The 20,350-nt window shown below is 39.9% G+C and overlaps 1 protein-coding gene across 4 annotated transcripts in view; it reads right to left on the reverse strand.

Moving 5' to 3' along the window:
- The window catches only part of PPP2R3A (protein phosphatase 2 regulatory subunit B''alpha), a 233,030-nt gene that overhangs the window by 177,839 nt on the left and 34,841 nt on the right, over window positions 1-20,350 (reverse strand). For 2 of the 4 annotated variants that reach the window (XM_024996309.2, XM_059889116.1), the window contains exon 2: window positions 6,990-7,176. The gene's annotated coding sequence lies outside the window, so the exon portion shown is untranslated. Of the gene's footprint in view, window positions 1-6,989; window positions 7,177-20,350 lie in introns of those variants that run through there. The other 2 variants (XM_024996316.2, XM_059889121.1) reach the window with 2 other exon arrangements.

Here is a 20,350-nt window from a genome sequence, read left to right on the forward strand (position 1 = left end):
GATTAAGTGAATATGTTGAATGCTTAGAACAATGCCTAAGACACCGGAAATACTCAATAACTGTTAGCTGTTACTGGTATAACTCACTTATCCAGCATTTTCTACTCTGAGCCAGATGTTGGTGGGATGATGCTGAATAATTCTTGGTGATGGCCCTCAGCACACTCACTGTTTAATCAGGGCAACAGGGAGGCAAGTACAGCATGGATCAGGAGCACAAAGGTGGGGGTTCTCTTTTCCATATTGCTCTCATAGTAAAAACATGTTATCAGAAAAGTTAGAAAAACACTGTAATTACTCATATCACAATTCAGAAATAACCATTGTTAATATTTTTATGAATAAACATCATGAAATTTTGTGTAAGTATGCTTTACAAAAAAGTTATTTTCTTAGGATATATTCCAAGGTGTAAAATGCTAAGCCAAAAGGAGTGTGTGTATATGCCTATTATTTTTAATGGTTCTAGAAACATACTCTGCTCTCCAGAAAAATGGCAAATTTATATTTCCAATATCAGTGTAGGAGTAGGCCCATCTTTCCATGTTCCAATTTGATAAGATGAAGAAATGAAGTGCATATTTCAATCTGCACCTAAACATCTATTTAGCTAGTAGACATTTTGTGTTCATTCACAAATCCTTTCTTCAAGCCCTTTTGTCCATTTTAAAAGAGAGTGTCTAAATCAGACCTCAAAGTCAGGAACGGCTTCCCCAAATAAGGGATGTATGTACCTATTCTTGAGTTCTAAATTCTAACTAATGAGAATTAGATAAGAAGGAGAGGGAGAATACTCTAGAGGGAAACATACATGTGAAGGCTCAGAGGCCTAACATGGCACGGTGAGTTCAGAACAATGATAGTTCCAGCTGATTTCACTGGGGGTGAGGTGGGATGGGGAGGGTACAGACAGGCAAGAGGGGAGGCAACCAGAGAGGAGCAGGAACTGGGCCACAGACTGTCTTGTGTGCTAACCTCAGCAGTCTGAACTTGATTCTGAAAACTATGGGAAAAGAAACAAAGACTTTTAAGCTGGGAAGTAACATGGTAAAGTTTATGTTTGAGAAAGACATTCCAGCAGTTGAGTGAAAGTGTGGAAATCAATTAGAAGGCTAATGTAATAATCCATGTAATAAGTGCTAAGACTCTAAACCAAGTAGGTGGCAGAAGTTAATAAACAGGAAGGCACTGATTAAATAGTCAGTGAGAAAGAATTCACAGAAGAGGAGGAGGAGGAGAGAGTAAAAAGGGAGGAATCTTGGGTTTCTGATTTAGGTACTTGGAGGACTAATGTTATCACTTCCAACATGTTTTTTGTTTTTGTTTCATGGGAGGTGGTCATAGAAAACATGAAGGGTTTTATTCTGAATGTGTTGTTTGAAGAGGTAACACACATGGATCATCCAAGTGGTGATGAGTGGATGAAATGTGAATGTAAAAACCTTCAGGTCAGCAGCAAGATCTGGGTGGGAGAGGCAGCTCTGAGAGGTCACTCAGAGTGTGTGCACATAAGTGAGAAGGGCTCTGGGCTGAGGACCATAGACATTTCTGGGTTAAAGAGAAGAACAGAATTCTTAGGAGGGATCCCAAGAAACAACTCTCAAGGATGTTGAAGGAGAAACTTTCAAAATGGACATCATTAGTGATTTGGTGCTGCCGAGAGATCAAGGAAAAACAAAAATTACCCACTGGACTTGCCAGTGTGAAGGTCACTGGTAACCTCAGTAAGTGAGATTTCAAAAACCAACAAACCCCAAAGACTATGGCATAGTTCCAAAGACTATGTATGCACAAGAGGTATGTATAATTAAAAATACCTGTCAATAGAAGTCCAAAAGAACTAAGTAAAAAGAGTCCTAAATGATAAGAAAGCGTTGTATTCTAGTTTGAGATTTTTCTTTCTAAATGGCACATGAAACGAGTGTTTTACAATGTTCAATTTGATGTAATATCAGTCTAAACATGTTATATCAGGGGTAGAAAGCAGAGAGGGAGGGAAATTAAGAGATGATATTTTGAATATTTACATTTATTCCTCTTCAGGTCTTTTTGCGCATTGCCTGCCCACTTCCCCCAAGCCTTTCATCTTTTCTGTTCCTTCATCTCCACAATGGGCCAGAGTCTGTTTTCCCAATTTCTGTCTAAGTGGTTCATATGCACTCTAAGTGGTTCAGCGTTCACTCAACAATCCCTATTACTTCCATGTTAATTGGTGTATGACTATGTTAACAAGTACTCTCCAGTGGCTCCTGGTATTCCTTCAGCACAAACATCCCAATGAAGTGGATTTCTTGTGAAACAGAGGCAGCCAACAAGAAAAGTTAGGAGGGAGAACTGGATTTTGAAGGATGAGAGCCTTAGCAGGTGAAGATGGGATTTAACTGGTGGGGAAGATCCCCTAGAGAAGGAAATGGCAACCTACTCCAATATTCTTGCCTGGAAAATCCCATTGAGCCTGGCAGGTTATAGTCCATGGGGTCTTAAGGAGTCAGACACAACTGAGCACACACATGCATATAAGCAAAAAGGAATTCAACAAAGGTACAGAGATACAGCAGATATTCTACTATATAATTAAGAGAGAGCTTTGTGTGTTTGGAGAAGTAGCAGGACTTTGGTATTGGTAAGGCTGAAAATGTACAGTACGGATTTTACAGTTTTAAGGTCTCCTTCAAACATTAAGAACAAAAATAGGAATGTAAACTCGATCTTCAAAGAACCTAAGAGACGTCAGTAACCCCAAATCACTGTATATGAAGACAGAAAACTGCAGCGGGATAGTAAGTGACTTAGCAGAGTAGAGGAGGAAGGGATACTAATGACAAACACACCAACTCCCCCTGCACAACCCCAGAAGGCCCAGGTTAGGAGGTACCAAAAATCACAGAAAATGGGCTAGGGTAGAGGACAGACCACAAGGGGAGTGCTTATAAGTTTGAAAGGAATAGAGTTCTCCCGACCCTTACTCCACAAACTCAGAAAATCATCCCTCCTTTTCTGCTAAGACAGGAATCCTATTTGTTGGTGAAAAAACCTGAACCAGAAAAACACCAACCTCAGGCCATCACACATAAAAAGGGTGGTAAAGGACTAAAAATTGAGTAAAGGTCTACTTTCTGAATAAGCCCACCAGCCTCCTTATCCCAGCTCAAGTCCAGGTCAGTCACCAAAACCAGGTTTATTATCTCCAGCTCCCAGCCCCCACTATTAAAGAATTCTTCTTCTGGAGATTAGAAAGCCCATCTGATCACATGATCACCTTACAGAGAAGCCCACTAATTGACAAAAGAATTCTATTCCTTTCAAACTTTCAAACACTCCCCGTCTTCACTAATTGACAAATGCTACTCCAAAACAGATCTTCCTCTCAGCTCTCTGAGTGCCTGCTAAGTCGCTTCAGTCATGTCTGACTCTTTGCGACCCTATGGACCGTAGCCTGCCAGGCTCCTCTGTCCATGGGATTCTCCAGGCAGTACTGGAGTGGGTTGCCACGCCCTCCTCCAGGGGATTTTCACAACCCAAGCATCAAACTCGCACCTCTTACACCTCCTGCATTGACAGGTGGGTTCTTTACCACTAGCTCTACCTGGGAAGCCACTCAGCTCTTAGAGTCTCACTTTTATTTTAAATCAGCTTTACCGATGTATAATTCGCAGAGTAAAAATGTTCATTTTAGATGAATAGTTCAAGGAAATTTAGCAAGAACCACTGTTCTAGAAGAGAGGGAAAATTTACATTGCCCTAAAACTATTTCTGTGCCCCTCCCAATCAATTGTGCCCTTGCAATATTTGACAACTGCTCATCTGAGTCCTATCACTATAGATGCATTCTGCCAGTTCTAGACCTTCACATGACTGAAGATGTGTATATACGAGATGTACACACATTTTCAGTCTGGATTCCTTCATTTTGCATAATGGCTTTGAGATTCATCCATGTTATTGCATGCATCAATAGAATATACCTTTTTACTGCTTAGCAGATATCCTACTATATAATTAAATACACCCAAATTCATCTTATCTATTCAGTTAATGGACATCTGGGTTGTTTCTAGTTTGGACTATTATGAATTAAAACTGCTAAGAACTTTCAAGTAAAAGTCTTTTTTGTCAATAAGCATTCATTTCTTTTGGGTAACTAACAATGGAATTAATGAGTCATGAGAAGTGTACGTTATATAAAAACCTGTAAAATAGTTTTTCAAAGTGGTTCTGCCATTTTATGGTCCCATCAGCAACACTCTAGAGCTCTATTGCCCTACAACCTTTTGGATACTTGTCAGTTTCCTTAATTTTAGCCATTTTAGCAGGTGTGAAGTGGTATCCCACTGTGGTTTTAATTTGCATTTCCCTGATGACTAATGATGTTGAGCAATTTTTATAAGCTTTTCTAAAAATTGGGGTATAGTTGCTTTATAATGTGCTAGTTTCTGCTCTACAACAAAGTGTCATATGCTTATTATTAGCAATTCATATACAATTCTTTTTTTGGTTAAGTTTCTATTCAAATCTTTTGGGTTGCTTTTGACTACTGAGTTCTAAAAGCTCATTTACATATTTTAGATGTAGATATTGTCTCTTGGTCTGTGGCTTTCCTATCCAGTTTCTGAGCAGTAGCTTTTGAAGAATAGGAGATTTTAATTCCAATTTTAATTCTAATCATTTTATTAATCCAATTAATCAAAGTCTCTTGTGTAGTTAATAAATTTGTATCCTGTCTTAAGATTTCTGTCTATCTTAAGGTCATAGATGCCTTAAGGTTTTTAGGGGTTTCAAGTGTCTCTGATCTATTTTGAAATAATTTTCATGTATGGAATGAGGCTGAATTTCAACATTATCCTGCATCACTTGTTCAAAAGACTATCCTGTCCCTACTGAACTGTGTTGGAGCTTCTGTTGAAAAGCAAATCACCATACATATAGACTTATTTCTGGATTCTCTATTCTTTTGTCTTTGTATATACCAATACCATTCTGTTTTAATTATTGTAGCTTTATAGTAAGCCTTAAGATAATAATGTAAATGCACCATTTCTTCTTTTTCAGAATTGTTTCGGCTATTCTAGGTCCTCTGCACTTCCATAGTGATACTGGAATCACTGTGCCTATTTTCACAAAGAAATATGCAGGGGTATTGACTGGAATTTCATTTAATCTAAATCATTGGTGACAATGGAGACCTTAACAATATCAAGTCTCCAATCATTATAATCCATGAACATAAATGTATCTCTCCATGTATTTACATGCTCTTTCATTTCTCTAAGCAATGTCTATAGGCCTTTCATTAAATTTACTTCCAAATATTTCATGTTTTATGATGCTAATACAAATGGTAGTTATACTAATTTCATTTTCCACCGTGTTTGTTGTTGGTATAGAAAAATACAGTTGATTTATGTATATTGATCTTATCACTTGCCACTGGGCTAAATTCATTTATTAAAGAATTTGGGGGAGGGTAAATTCCTTGGGATTTTTCATATAGACTACCGTATTGTCTGATACTAGAGAGTTTTACTTTTTCCCTTTCCAATACTTACTGCCTTACTGACCATTGCACTGGTTAGAATCTTCAGAACAATACTGACTAGAAATATGAGTTCAGAAATCCTTGCCTTGTATCTGATCTTAGGGAAAAGTACTCAGTCTTTCACCATGATGAGAGCTGCAGATTTTTTAGTAGATATCCTTTATCAGATTGAGAAAGTTCTATTTCTAGTTTGTTGAGATTTTTAAAAAATCTCATGAGGTGATTTAGTTCTGTTAAATATCTTATTCTGAACCTGTTGAGATGGTCACATAATTTTTACCCTTTATTTAGCTAATGTGATGGAAGGGGGGTGAGAAAACTGAAATTCAGCTTCAGGCATGGGCTGTTTTCATAGGGCATCCCGAAGAGATACTTCCCATTCAGATGAATATACATGGCAGTAAAGAGACAGGAGTTGAAAATAAAAACTTGGGAGTAAGTGTCAGATAAAGGTTTTAAAGTCACAAGAGTGGACAAGACTGATCTGCACAGAATGAGAAATAAGACAAAGACAAAACTCTGAGGAAGGCTGATATGTATAGGGTGAAGAGAAGGATGCAAGGAAGGAGACAGAGACTGCATTTTCAAAAGGCAGGAAGAGAACCAGCCAAATGTGACATGGAAGTCAAGGGAGCAAAGTGCTACATTCTTCCAACATTCTCAATTCCGAAGAGTTTGTGTACCAATAAACATTAAAACTATACTTTTGTTTTGTACATGTTTCTCCCTAATTTCATGTAGAAATTTGAGGAGTTAATAAAACCTTAAACAGCATACATATAATGATGGAAAATAGAGAATGATGTTACACAATTTTTTATGTTGCTATTTGTGTGTTTTATTTCAGGAAACACCTGGAGCAGAGAGTATGAGGTAAAGAACTTCCACCACTTATCTCAGCTGATGAAAGGGTTCAAGAAGAAAATGATCTGCATAAATCATAGACGCAAGGGACGACTGTTTGAATATCCGTGTTATTTAAATAGGACATTCTGGAGACTAGATAAGGAAAAATTGTAGAAAAGTGCTTAAAACTTTTTTTTTTTTTTAAAAACACAGTACATAAGGTGTGATGATTCAGAAGGAATGAGTCATTTAGAAATAATAAGATAGTCTGCCTGGAAAACACCGGCACTCTGTAGTGGATGACTCAGTATGGAAACTGATCCCAAGAGAACAATTTAGAGGGATACAAAAACATATACTACAGAGCTACTTGTAGGCTAAAAAAAGGAGACCTGGAATATTTTATCTGTTGGGTTCACTTCAAAAATTGTTGAGAAAATAAGAAATCTCATAGAAGGCAATATTTTTCTGATGCTCAAAGAAATTATATATATGAACATGAAAGAACAATGTTCTAGGTTTAACGCTGATGTCTTTACTTTTAAGAGCATCTCAGCAGCAGGCCTAATTTGAGCATACAGGATCTAGGAAGTGCTTAAAGACTTACTTTTTTCTTTACTCCAGTGGAGGAGGAGGAAATGTGGCTGAGGGAAAAAGCACCAGGTGGGCAGGCAGGAGTTCCTCGTCCAGCTTCTACTTCTGCACTGACAAGCTCAGTAAGATGGTCAAGTCAATGCTCTCACTGGGATTCGCCTTCTCTTCTGGAAAAACAGGACAAGTGATGGTTCTGGGGTCTAGGGAACACAAGAAAAGCAAAACATTCTTTCTTGCCTTGAATTACAAAAAAGCAATATTTTACCTAAAAACTATTCTGTATTTTTTTGATAGGGGAAGCACAATGAACTGGGTATTAATTTTTTAAAAATATTTATTTATTAGGCTGTGCCGGTGTTTAGCTGAGGCACACAAGAGGTTTAGTTGTGGCATGTGAACTCTGAGTTGTAGCATGTGGGACCTAGTTCCCTGACCAGGGATCAAACCTGGGCCCCCTGCATTAGGAGTACGGAGTCTCAGCCACTGGACCACCAGGGAAGTCCCTGAACTGGCTATTAATTTTTAATGCATGTCATTTGCAAAACTACCGATTTCTGAGTATTGGCTCTAAGTGGCAAATCATGAAGTTAAACTTTGTGCATGTGAGCACGCTCACTCACTCAGTCCTGTCTGACTCTTTGCAATCCCATGGACTGTAACCTACCAGGCTCCTCTGCTCACGTGATTTGCCAGACAAGAATACTGGAGTGGGTTGCCATTTCCTTCTCCAGGGAATCTTCCTGACCCAGGGATCCAACTGGAGTTTCCTGCATCTCTTGCATTGGCAGGTGGACTCTTTACCTTTGAGCTACCTGGGAAGTCTGGTGGTTAAACTTTGACCATTGTATAATTAAAAAATTCTCTATAATACATTCCAAAACATCAACAATAGCTATCTCCATTGCTGCTAGTACTCTAAGTTACTCTGATTCATATATTTCCCTTTTCTAAGGCTTTTCTTATTTTGGAGCAGATCATATAAAGATAAAATCACATTCTGTAGATGAAAATCATTTGGATGATTTAGAAGAACATATATACAACCCAGTTTAATAAACATTTGATGCTACTACAAGCCAGGTACTCTTCAAGACAAGTAAACTACAAATCCTATAATTTTGCCTCAAGCGAGCTTACAGTGTAAGTAGGCAGAGAAAAGAATATTTTTTATATCAAGGAAGGCACCCCAGAGAGCAGGACTGCCAAGCCCAGTTTGGAATGGAGCAGAAGCAGTGGCTGCTGAAAGAAATGGAAGATGCCTTGTGGATAAAGAGGGCCAGGCAGGAAGTGGCCTGGGAGATATGAGGAGCTCCTGGGAGTTTGGTGTTATTTCAATGTCAAGTGTGAAGAGAGGCTTCTAGGTGCTACCACTAAAGGGGTGGGGAAGAGGCAACAGCATCAGAGACTCCCGAGCGGCTTCAGTGGGGGTGGGGGGACTCAGTCAGGTTTACACTGTGGGCGTATCACGGTGTAGCACTGCGGAGGACAGAGCTGGGGAAGCAAGACCAATGCCAGGCAGAGGTGGTAGAAGGGCTCTGCACAGAGATTTCAGAAGAGAATCAGTGAGGCTGTAAATGAAGGCAGCTCAAAGGCTTATGTGACTACCTGTGATCACAAATCTATGAGCACAATCTGAATGTAAGTTATCTTTATTTCTTTTTTAAAATTTCTTTCTTTTTGGTGCTGGGTCTCTGTTGCTGCATGGACTTTTTCTAGGTATGGGGAGCAGGGGCTACTCACTGTTGTGGCTTCTCTTGCTGTGGAGCCTCCCATGGGCTCAGCAGTTGTGGCTCCCGGGCTCTAGAGCACAGGCTCAAAAGTTGTGGTGCACAGGCTTAGTTGCTCCACAGCATGTGGGATCTTTCCCGATTAGGGATTGAACCTGGCCTCCTGCACTGGCAGGCAGATTCTTTACCACTGAGTCACAGGGAAGTCCACAAGTTATCTTTAAATCCTGTTCTTTTCCGTATCCCTGTGCAAGTACAAATTCTGGCCAAAGCTGACAACAGATCCTACATTCAGTTTTATTAGGTAATTATGGATCTTTAAAAAGAAAAAAGGACTATTTGTTAATGTATACTAAGTACCTGAAATGTTTAGGGTATCACAGAAAACAAGCAAAGCTCCTGACTGTAGGAACTTACAAAATAAATGAGGCAAAGAAGAATAAATCAATCCATTCAACTGGGGTATACAGGGGTATACTGGGGGGCACTTCTGGGCCTTGATGGAAATCACATTCTCGTGACAGTTCCTTTTAGAACATAATTTTTACATCCATCTTTCTTTTTCTGACAAGTTTATTGCGGTACAAGTGATCAGAGAAGCTCTCCAGAGGCAAGTGGACAATTCTAGGTGATGACCAGGAACCTGAGTAAAATAAATAGAAGCCTGAGTCAGGGGGAAACTTGCTTGAATGGGACGATAACAGACCAGGGAAAAATCCCCAAAGATGGCATGGATGGCAGTAGCTGAGGAGGAGTCTGAAACTGCTTTGAACATAGCTTGGATTTGACAGATTGAAGTTATAACTGCTTATTTCTTAAACAACAGTTTTAATCTTTGTAAAAGTAATGACTGAGATATAAGACATGACTGCTGGGAAAAAAAAGAGAAAGAGAAAATACAAAGAGGAAAATAAAGATCACACCCAGAGACAGTATCAATATGAAGATTTTTCCCCTTTTTGACTTTCAACACACACATAATCATACACATAAATAGACATGTGGAATTTTACAAATATTTATCAATTTTTAAAACAAAAGTGAGACAATTATAGTTTATCATCTGCCGTTTCCACTTAAGACAGGAAAACACCTTTTCATGAAAATTAAAATCATGGCATACATCCTAGATACAATCTGTGGACATACCAAATTTACTTGTTCAGCTCTTTACTAAGGCACATTAAAGCTCTATGATAAAGGTGCATAAGGGAAGCAAGCAGCAAGCAAATAATAAAACTGACTTCAGCTGTGACAGTATTTTCAATATTTTAAAGGTGGAAAGAGGTAAGACATGGAAGCTCATGAGATTTTAGTGTTCCAGACACAAGATGAATAATGTCTGATTCTGGAATTCTTTGTGGATGAAGAGTTTCCAACTGAAGCCGGAAAAAAAGGAAAAGACTGCAGCCCAACACACACTAAAAATGAAGTAATTTCAAATCTTAACATCTGCAGAACAGATAGAATGTCAAAGACAGCACCCAGACAACCAAAAGCAGTGGGTGGACTGCCAGGGAAAAACCAAGTGCCATTCTGGTGACCATCCATAACCACGGCTTTCCCAGGAAGTGACACACTGCTCTAGCACAAAGCACGCCGAACCTCTCTCATAAGGCGAGAGGCCACCTTCAGACTTCATGGACCTTCTTCAGGCCTCGCTTCCTCCAGCGCTTGGCTGGGCTCTGTGAATTACAAACAGCTCGTCAGAGTTCCCTTGGAAGCTGCCAATACTAGCCATTTCCCACTGCAATTAGAATAGCTCTGCTGTTATCTGCTTTACTGGGTTGGCCAAAAAGTTCCTTCCATTTTAAAATAAACATAAAAGACATATTTTTCATTTTCACCAAGCACTTCACTGAACAATGTATTCAATGTTTTGTTCCAGTATCTTCTGCCATTTTTCAGGCAACTTCATAATTCTATCTTCGCAAAACTTTTTCTCTTTTTGAGCAAAGAACTGTTCCAGGTGCTTTCTACAGTCTTTTAGGGAATTGAAATTTTTCCATTAAGAGAACTTTTTAAAGACTGAAATAAATGGAAATCTGAAGTTGGAATATCTGATGAATATGGTGGGTGAATCAGAATTTCCCAGTCAAGCTGTAACAGTTTTTGCCTGGTTATCAAAGAAACATGCAGTCTTGCTTATCCCGATGAAAGATTATGAGCTTCTATTCACAAATTTTGGACACTTAGCATCAACTGCTGCTTTCAGTTGGTCTAACTGGGAGCAGTACCTGCTGGAATCAATCGTTTGGTTTTCTGGAAGGAGCTCATAATAGAGGACTCCCTTCCAATCCCATCATATACACAACATCACCTTCATTGGATAAAGACTGGCCTTTGGTGTGGTTGGTGGTGGTTCATTTCACTTGCCCCATGATCTCTTCTGTTCCACATTATTGTACGGTATTTACTTTTCATCACCTATCACAATTTGTCTTAAAAAACTGAATGTTTTGGTTATGTTTCAGTAGAGAATCACATGTGTAAATATGGTTAAGAAGTTCTTTTTCGCTTAACTTACGCGGAATCCAAACATCAGAGCAATTTAACATAACCAAGCTGGTGTAAATGACTAAGTTGGGTCCCTTAGTGTAGTGTTGATTGTTCTTAATTAATGTCTCAGTTTGATCACTATCAACTTCAACTGTTCTACTATAAAGCATCGTCCAGCAAAGAATCTCTAGCATGCAACTTTGCAAACCACTTTTGACATGTTCACGCTTCCCTCATAGCTCAGTTGGTAAAGAATCCACCTGCAATGAGGAGACCCCACTTCAATTCCTGGGTTGGGAAGATCTGCTGGAGAAGGGATAGGCTACCAACTCCAGTATTCTTTGGCTTTCCTTGTGGCTCAGCTAGTAAAGAATCCACCTGCAATGCAGGAGACCTGGGTTCAATCCCTGGGTTGGGAAGATCCCCTGGAGAAGGGAAAGGCTACCCACTCCAGTATTCTGGCCTGGAGAATTCCATGGACTACATAGTCCATGGGGTCGCAAAGAGTCAGACACGAACAACTGAGTGACTTTCACTTTCACTTTTCACTTGACATGTTCAGTCACAGCACCTTCTCTATACACTGCAAAAATCTTTCCTTACATTTCAGTTGTGTTTTTACTTTTCTTGAAATAATAAAGCATAATATGCTGAAAATAACTGCTTCTTTTCTTCCATTTTCAATATTAAAATGGCTACACAAAAATTCACCTATTTTGGTGAGTTTTCTGAAAAATGAGCGCTGATACGACAGCTGTAACAATACAACCTAACAAAATTGTGTTGAATGAAGTTAAATACACTGAGCCCTACTAAAGCCATCTTACAGAAAAAAACTGAATGAACTCTTTGGCCAACCCAATATATATTGGATGGATCTCTAAAAAATATTTTATTTGAAAAAATACAAATAGCTCAAAATTATTCTTAAAAATCATGTGATTAAAAAAATAACATTCACCATTCAGATTGTTAATCACAAAGGTACAAATATAAATTTATAATGAAGGGATCTGAAAGTCACCACCGTAACACCTTAGTTAAACTTAGAATCACTAACGGTGGGATATCAGATAATACGTAGCTCCCAACTGGATGCATTATGAAACCTGAATATCACGCATGGACTTTTCTTGCCAAGAATATTTAGCTTTAATCAAATTTTCAGATTTAACATTCATTTATAGGAAATATAGGCAATAGAGAAATAAGTTTTAAACCACCATAGGTAAACAGAGAAGTTCATGATATGGCTCATTCTCTAAGACAACTGGCCAGGCCTCTTCAATAAGTCAGTATCATGAGGGAAAAAGCACATGTGTGGAGCTTGGTTGGAGGGAAGGGGCATGACAGAAAAAATATCAACTATAAAGGCTCTGAGGTGGGAACACATCTTCATATTTTAGCAAGGTGAGAATGCCAGTGTGACTAGACTTTGACTTTTACTGAATGAGATAGGAAGCTACTAAGGAATTTTAAGCAGAGAAATTACATGATCTGACTTACTTTTAAAACAAGATCATTTTAGTTGCTCTTATGGGAACAGACTACAGGGACGAGAGTAGAAGTAGGGAGCCCAAAAAAGGGGGCCAAATTTGCCTAGAATATTCCAGGCAAAAGATGATGTTGGCTTGAACCAAGTGACAGTAGAGGAAAGTTGAAAAGTCAGATTCTGGATATATTTTGAAACAAGAGCCAATGAGACACATGTGAGAGCTTTGTGGAAAAGAGAGAGGTCAAGGGTGAATCTAAGGGTTGATTTTTTTTTAAAACAGTTGTTTCTTTTCCTGAACAATTGGAAGAAGAAAACTGAGATAATTCAGACTGGGAAGACTGCAGGAAGAACCAATTCATTGGTGGGAGATGAATCAGTGGTGGCAAGGTGGTCAGTAACTCAATTTTGGCTGTTACTTTTGAGATGCCTACTAGACATTCAGATAAAGATGTGCAGAATGCTGTTAGAGAATTAAACCTAGACTTCTGGGGAGAGATTTAGGCTGGTATAAATCCGAGACTCATAGTTAAAGCCTTGAGACTAGATGAGATCACCAAGGGAGGGAATACAGAAAGAAAAGAAATACATATATATCCTATAATAAATCTTATTCTTTAAGATTCTACAGAAATCTATGTTTCTATATAGGAACAGAATAAGAAAGAAGCAACCTAAGGCTAAGACTAGGTGCTGTTCAATAGAACTGTCTGAGATGATGAAATATTTTATATATCTGTGCCATTCATGTGGCTCTCAAACACCTGAAATATGGCTAATGCAACTGAATAGTTGAAAATTTAAATTAAGTAGCTACATGAGCTAATGGCTACAGTAGAGTAGTACCTACAGTACTGAGAGTCTGAGGGAATGAAGTGGAATCAGCAGAGAAGACAGAAAAGAAGTGGTCAGGAAGGGAGGAATTGTGAGACAGTTCTCCATGGGTCTCTCATGATTCTATACACATTGCAAGCAAGGCACTGCCTGTCTTGATAATCAGTGATAAGATATTTTATATAATATGACAGTTCCACATGATCTTTTTCAAGACTGTCTGTATAGCAAACGACCTTGGAACACTTGATACTGCCTCCCTCTGGAGCAAAGAGAAGGCATGCTAATTGCCCATCATAAAAGATTTGCATTCTCTAAGATCAGGCTGCCTTTCTAATAACACAACCTACCATGCCAGTAGCTGTAGTTTGGCCCCTTTCACACTGCCTCAGAGTGACTGGGCTAAGGGAACCAGTACAAAAAGACTCCTACTGTGGCTACTGCTATTGCTGTGTTTATTACAGACAATTTACCTGTCTCTGATCCATAAGTCTTGTGCCTTCTACCACCATTCATGAAACTAATGGAGTTTCTGTAGTGTAGTGGTTATCACATTCACCTCACACCATTCATGAAACTGGCAAGCTAAACTGCTGGCTTACAAACAGGGTAAAATCTAAGATATTGCACAGTTCTTGACAAATATTTTAAAGTGAATAAGGTATTTCAAGGAGGAGAGAGTGGTTAACTCTGTTCCTGAACGTTAAACCAGGTAAGTATAGAAAAATGTGTTGATGAAATTTGGGAAGCAGAAATATGACTGGCAACCAGTCCATTCTGAAGGAGATCAGCCCTGGGATTTCTTTGGAAGGAATGATGCTAAAGCTGAAACTCCAGTACTTTGGCCACCTCATGTGAAGAGTTGACTCATTGGAAAAGACTCTGATGCTGGGAGGGATTGGCGGCAGGAGGAGTAGGGGACGACAGAGGATGAGATGGCTGGATGGCATCACTGACTTGATGGACGTGAGTCTGAGTGAACTCCGGGAGTTGGTGATGGACAGGGAGGCCTGGCATGCTGCGATTCATGGGGTTGCAAAGAGTCGGACACGACTGAGCGACTGATCTGATCTGATCTGAGTTAAAAAAACAAAAAAAAGAATGCGAAGACAGAAATTATTGATAGAATATAGACAAATTTTACAAGAAGTTTTGCTGTGAAGTTTAACTGAAATAAGGTCATAGGAAGGTGGAGTCAAGGAGAATTATTTTTTACATTGCATATTTTAAATATGCAATACAAGCATATTTTCATGTATAAAACAATGACTCAGAGAGGGTAAAACTGATGTAAGAGAAAGAATTACAAAGCAATTAGGTTAATAGGAAAGAAAGCAGAGTATATGGATACTATGGCAAAGAGTGGGTAGGTATGGTGGTGAAAGCTTTTGAATGTATGCAAGGGAGAGATGCTGATGACGATGGACTCCAAGCTTCTATCCTACCTCTAGAAATTGTAACCCATCACTGGGCCCTACAGAACACATGTATGCTGCTGCTGCTGCTGCTGCTAAGTCGCTTCAGTCATGTCCAACTCTATGCGACCCCACGGACGGAAGCCCACCAGGCTCCCCCGTCCCTGGGATTCTCCAGGCAAGAACACTGGAGTGGGTTGCCATTTCCTTCTCCAATGCGTGAAAGTGAAAAGTGAAAGTGAAGTCGCTCAGTCGTGTCTGACTCTCAGCAACCCCACGGACTGCAGCCTACCAGGCTCCTCCATCCATAGGATTTTCCAGGCAAGAGTACTGGAGTGGGATGCCATTGCCTTCTCCGAACACATGTATAGACATCAGCAAATTCCCCAGATCTTGGATCTCTTCTCTGACACTTTCTTCAACTCCCTCTACTTTCTTATTTAAATTGAATCTGTACTTTCCCCTGAGGATGCTGCTTTCCTTGTAGCCCTCTTAGATGATGACTCTTTTCCACACCCTTCAAACATGAGGCCTGGTAGAAGCCCTTCTTGTTCTGCATTGCTTCTCTGCCTGCCCTCCCCCTAAATCCCCTGCTCTGAGTCACATACCATTCAATTCTATCACCCACCTGCCTTCCTTATTGCAGGATTTAAGGCTCCCCAAAGTCACTCCCTTTCATTCCTTGATTTTAGCTTTTAGCTCACTGTCATTCCAACAGTATTTCTAGTTTATTTCTTATTGATTTTGACAGTCAAATAGATAATCCATCTGATATCCTGGCCTCTTTGGTTCTTGACCTTTTCTCTACAATGTTAAATATACTGATCTTGTTCTCTAATCCGTCTCAGCCACTTTCTCCCATGATCTTACCCTAAGCCTTTAGAATATCCAGAAGTATATTTTAAGAGCCACACATATGAAGGAGTAGCATTTACCCAAAATGTGCTAGTGAGCTGAGAGTAAGTGGGCTTCCCTGGTGGCTCAGTTGGTAAAGAATCTGCCTGCAATGCAGAAGACCTGGGTTTGATCCCTGGGTTGGGAAGATCTCCTGGAGAAGGGAATGGCAATCCACTCCAGTATTCTTGCCTGGAGAATTACAAGGACAGAGGAGCCTGGAGAGCTACATTCCATAGGACCACAGAATCGAACATGACTGAAGTGACTTTCACTTTCAGAGTAAGAACATCCTCTCTAGGACTCCACTGGCAAAGTCAAGATGGTCATTCATCAGGCAAAAGACCATCCTCTGCAGGGATTATGCTACCATCATCAGCAGATAATGAGACAGCAAGAAAGAGAACTAGGAATACTTCTTTGAGTACTCTTATCGTGGGCCTGTATTCCTTAGACACAGGGGAGAGGTATGTGTGAATACCTGGGAGGGAGAAGCAGAGGCATGCTGCTGTGTTGACTGATCCTTCTTGAACTGGACTTGCAAAGGGAAGATTAGTATTATCACTTCAAAAGTATTCATATGCTAGGTATTGTGTTGAACACTTAAATGCATTTTCTAATGTATTTTTATGCCAGCACTGAACACAGTGTTATCTCTATTTCACAGATGAGTAGACTGAGGCTAAGTTTAAAAAAAAAAAAAAAAACTTGCTCATATTACATACTTAGAAAGAGGAAAAACTGACTGAGCATAATTTTCTCTAACATCAAAGCCCCTCTGTCTTACACCATGGCCATATTAAAGGCAAAGGAGGTGGGATAGACAGTACTTGAGTCCTTGCCATAATTTCAGATTTCTCAACATATAGGGAAGGAAATACCTCAAATCTAAGCAGGAACAAGAAAGGGAAAAAAAGGCTAGAAGGACAGAAAGATGGAAGGATGGCAAGAAGGAAGGAAGATCGGAAGGAGTGAAAAAGGAAGGATGGACATAAATCTACAGAACCCTGAAGTTCTTTGTAGTAACCTGGATACAAAGAACATAAAAGGTTCTTTTTTAATCTCAATTTTGTGTTTCAGAAACCGTGATAACTTAATAAGTTTATTAGTGAATAATGAAATTGTGCCACATAAAGTAGCCAAACAAAATACATAAGATACATTAATAAAGTAAAATGTAGACCCTTAAGGACCAATGAATAATGTTAATGCTACCTATCTCAACTTTAGACCACAAGTATATTACCAAATTTTATAACCATAATTAAGACAATGGGCTTGTTCAATAATAAAGCTGAGAAATAATTAAAGGCATATACATACATGGCATCATATCCAGAAGCAGAGCTATACATAAGACATGCCATAAAGTCAAGCGTGTAGTTTAATTTTTTTCTTTAGAACAAGAGACCTATAAGATTAAATCAAGGAAGGAAATGAAAAATGCAGAAGACTGTAAACATGCAAGAGCGTCAAGCATCAGGGCAAGAAAAAAAATTAATGTATTAATAAGTGTGAAATACGAGATTTGATTTGGAGGAAAAGAAATACAAAAGTTTAGTGCAAAGATTTTCTGAACAAAAGAAGCTTGGAAATAATTTCCATTTATTCACAAGGCATTTATTAAGCATTTGCTGCTGCTAAGTCGCTTCAGTCGTGTTTGACTCTGTGCGACCCCACAGATGGCAGCCTACCAGGCTCCCCCGTCCCTGGGATTCTCCAGGCAAGAACATTGGAGTGGGTTGCCATTTCCTTCTCCAATGCATGAAAGTGAAAAGTGAAAGTGAAGTCGCTCAGTTGTGTCTGACTCTTAGCGACCCCATGAACTGCAGCCTACCAGGCTCCTCCATCCATGGGATTTTCCAGGCAAGAGTACTGGAGTGAGTTGCCATTGCCTTCTCCATTAAGCATTTATAGCACTGCTAAGTTTTTCAAGAACACAGATGATGGGATTCAGGTGGCAGTGTGATGGATCAGGGAAGCAGAAGTAGAAATAAGCCAGAAAGCCACTGCAATTTACTCATCCTCATATCCTCAATATGAAGCCAGTGCACAGCATAAAACAGGAATTCAGTGTTATTTTCTTAATATATTAACTGTTAGATGCTGCGGAGCACCCCAAAATTCAACTGAGGGAGAGAAACAGAGCAAATGGAAATATCTGGAACAGCCCAGTTGAAATTTCTACAGGCAAGAAGGAAATGCAGATTATTTTGAGCTGACGATTTTCAGTTTTCAAGTGTCTCTCAGAAGAACTCAGTGCTTCCCCATTTCTGTTTGTGCCCTGGATACAGTTTTGATATCTTATTTATTGAGCCAATTGATGCCCTCTATTTAATCAACCTTAATGTATCTCAGTTGAAATCATACTATAAATAAGATCATTGGTTCACTTTTGCACAGATTCAGCAAATCTCTGAGCCTGCCCACTGGAAGAGTGCAGGAAGCACTTGTATATCTTTAAGTCAATTTCGGGCAAAAGGTTGTGGTCTTCTGGGCTGCATAGTAGTACCCAACTAAACAAAACAATCCTTGGGGCACAAGTCTCAGCCAGCACCTCTAGTGGGCCTCTGTGGCCACAATTTCAGCAGAAAAAATTTTAACAGGTTGTATTTGGGAGAGTAGGGAGCTGGGAAAGAGGATGCTGAGATCAGACAGGAAAGCAGAGGTAAGAACCAGGTTCTAGCGGGGAGACATAATGGGTGTCCAAACAATAAGGCTAGAAGTAGGTATAGAGGTTGACCACAGAGTCAGAAATCTGAGAGTAGGAGAGATGAGAATAAACAGAATTATTTGCTGTAACAGAACAAGTGAGATTGTTCAGGACTTGCTTTGTATTTTCTGGGCATACATATGGTTGTTAGACTGAGCTGACAAGTCCAAGTCTAGGGCCACCACCAAGCCTGCCTCACCACCCGTTATTCAGCCTGAAGGACATGAGAACCTGAGACACTCTCAAAGTTCTTCATTCAGTTGGCATTCTACATGTGGGACTAAGGGTCCTCTGTTTCCCTGTAGATGAGGTCTAGCAAGGGTCAGAGTACATCATGAGAAACGCTGGACCGGAAGAGGCACAAGCTGGAATCAAGACTGCCGGGAGAAATATCAATAACTTCAGATATGCAGATGACATCACCCTTATGGCAGAAAGTGAAGAGGAACTAAAAAGCCTCTTAATGAAAGTAAAAGAGGAGAGTGAAAAAGTTGGCTTAAAGCTCAACATTCAGAAAACTAAGATCATGGCATCCGGTCCCATCACTTCATGGCAAATAGATGGGGAAACAGTGGAAACAGTGTCAGACTTTATTTTTGGGGGCTACAAAATCACTACAGATGGTGACTGCAGCCATGAAATTAAAAGACGCTTACTCCTTGGAAGGAAAGTTATGACCAACCTAGATAGCGTATTCAAAAGCAGAAACATTACTCTGCGAACAAAGGTCCATCTAGTCAAGGCTATGGTTTTTCCAGTAGTCATGTATGGATGTGAGAGTTGGACTGTGAAGAAAGCTGAGCACCGAAGAATTGATGCTTTTGAACTGTGGTGTTGGAGAAGACTCTTGAGAATCCCTTGGACTGCAAGGAGATCCAACCAGTCCATCCTAAAGGAGATCAGTCCTGGGTGTTCACTGGAAGGACTGATGCTAAAGCTGAAACTCCAATACTTTGGCCACCTCATGCAAAGAGTTGACTCATTGGAAAAGACTCTGATGCTGGGAGGGATTGGGAGCAGGAGGAGAAGGGGACGACAGGGGATGAGATGGCTGGATGGCATCACTGACTTGATGGACATGGGTTTGGGTGAACTCCGGGAGTTGGTGATGGACAGGGATGCCTGGCATGCTGCAATTCATAGGGTCACAAGGAGTCGGACACGACTAAGCGACTGAACTGAACTGAATTCCTTACTGTATACACAGACAACCCAGTATAGCTGGTAACACAACTGGAATAACTTATGGGGGCATTAGATCTTTTTACAGATAACTTGGTAGGTTGTAAGTCCAAAAAAGCACAATGGCCATCTTGACATATTTGTTGGCCATACCTAGGATATAAACTCACTGTGCTCAGTCGCTCAGTCATATCTGAATCTTTGCAACCCCATGGACTGTAGCCTGCCAGGCTTCTCTGTCCATGGGATTTTCTCGGCAAGAATACTGGAGTGGGTTGCCATTTCCTCCTCCAATAAGCTCACTAAGGCCTATCAACCCTATTGCCAAAACCTCTCTCAATTTTGACCACTTCTAATTAGAATCCTGCTACAATCTTGGCCCAAATTACCCAGCTCTATTACCTGCACTACCATTATGGCCTTCTAACTGGTCTCTCTGCTATGTTGCCTCTCCATACTTCAGTAATTTTTCAAACAGCACATTTACAGCAATACAAATCAGTGAATCACACTCCTATTTCAAATGCTCCAGTGGTTACCAGTTACCAAAAACAAGACGGGAGCTGACTACAAAATTCAGATGTAAATTGAAGAACATAGGGAAAACCGCCAGGCCAT

Source organism: Bos taurus, chromosome 1, assembly GCF_002263795.3.
Source record: "Bos taurus isolate L1 Dominette 01449 registration number 42190680 breed Hereford chromosome 1, ARS-UCD2.0, whole genome shotgun sequence".
NCBI lineage: Eukaryota > Metazoa > Chordata > Mammalia > Artiodactyla > Bovidae > Bos > Bos taurus.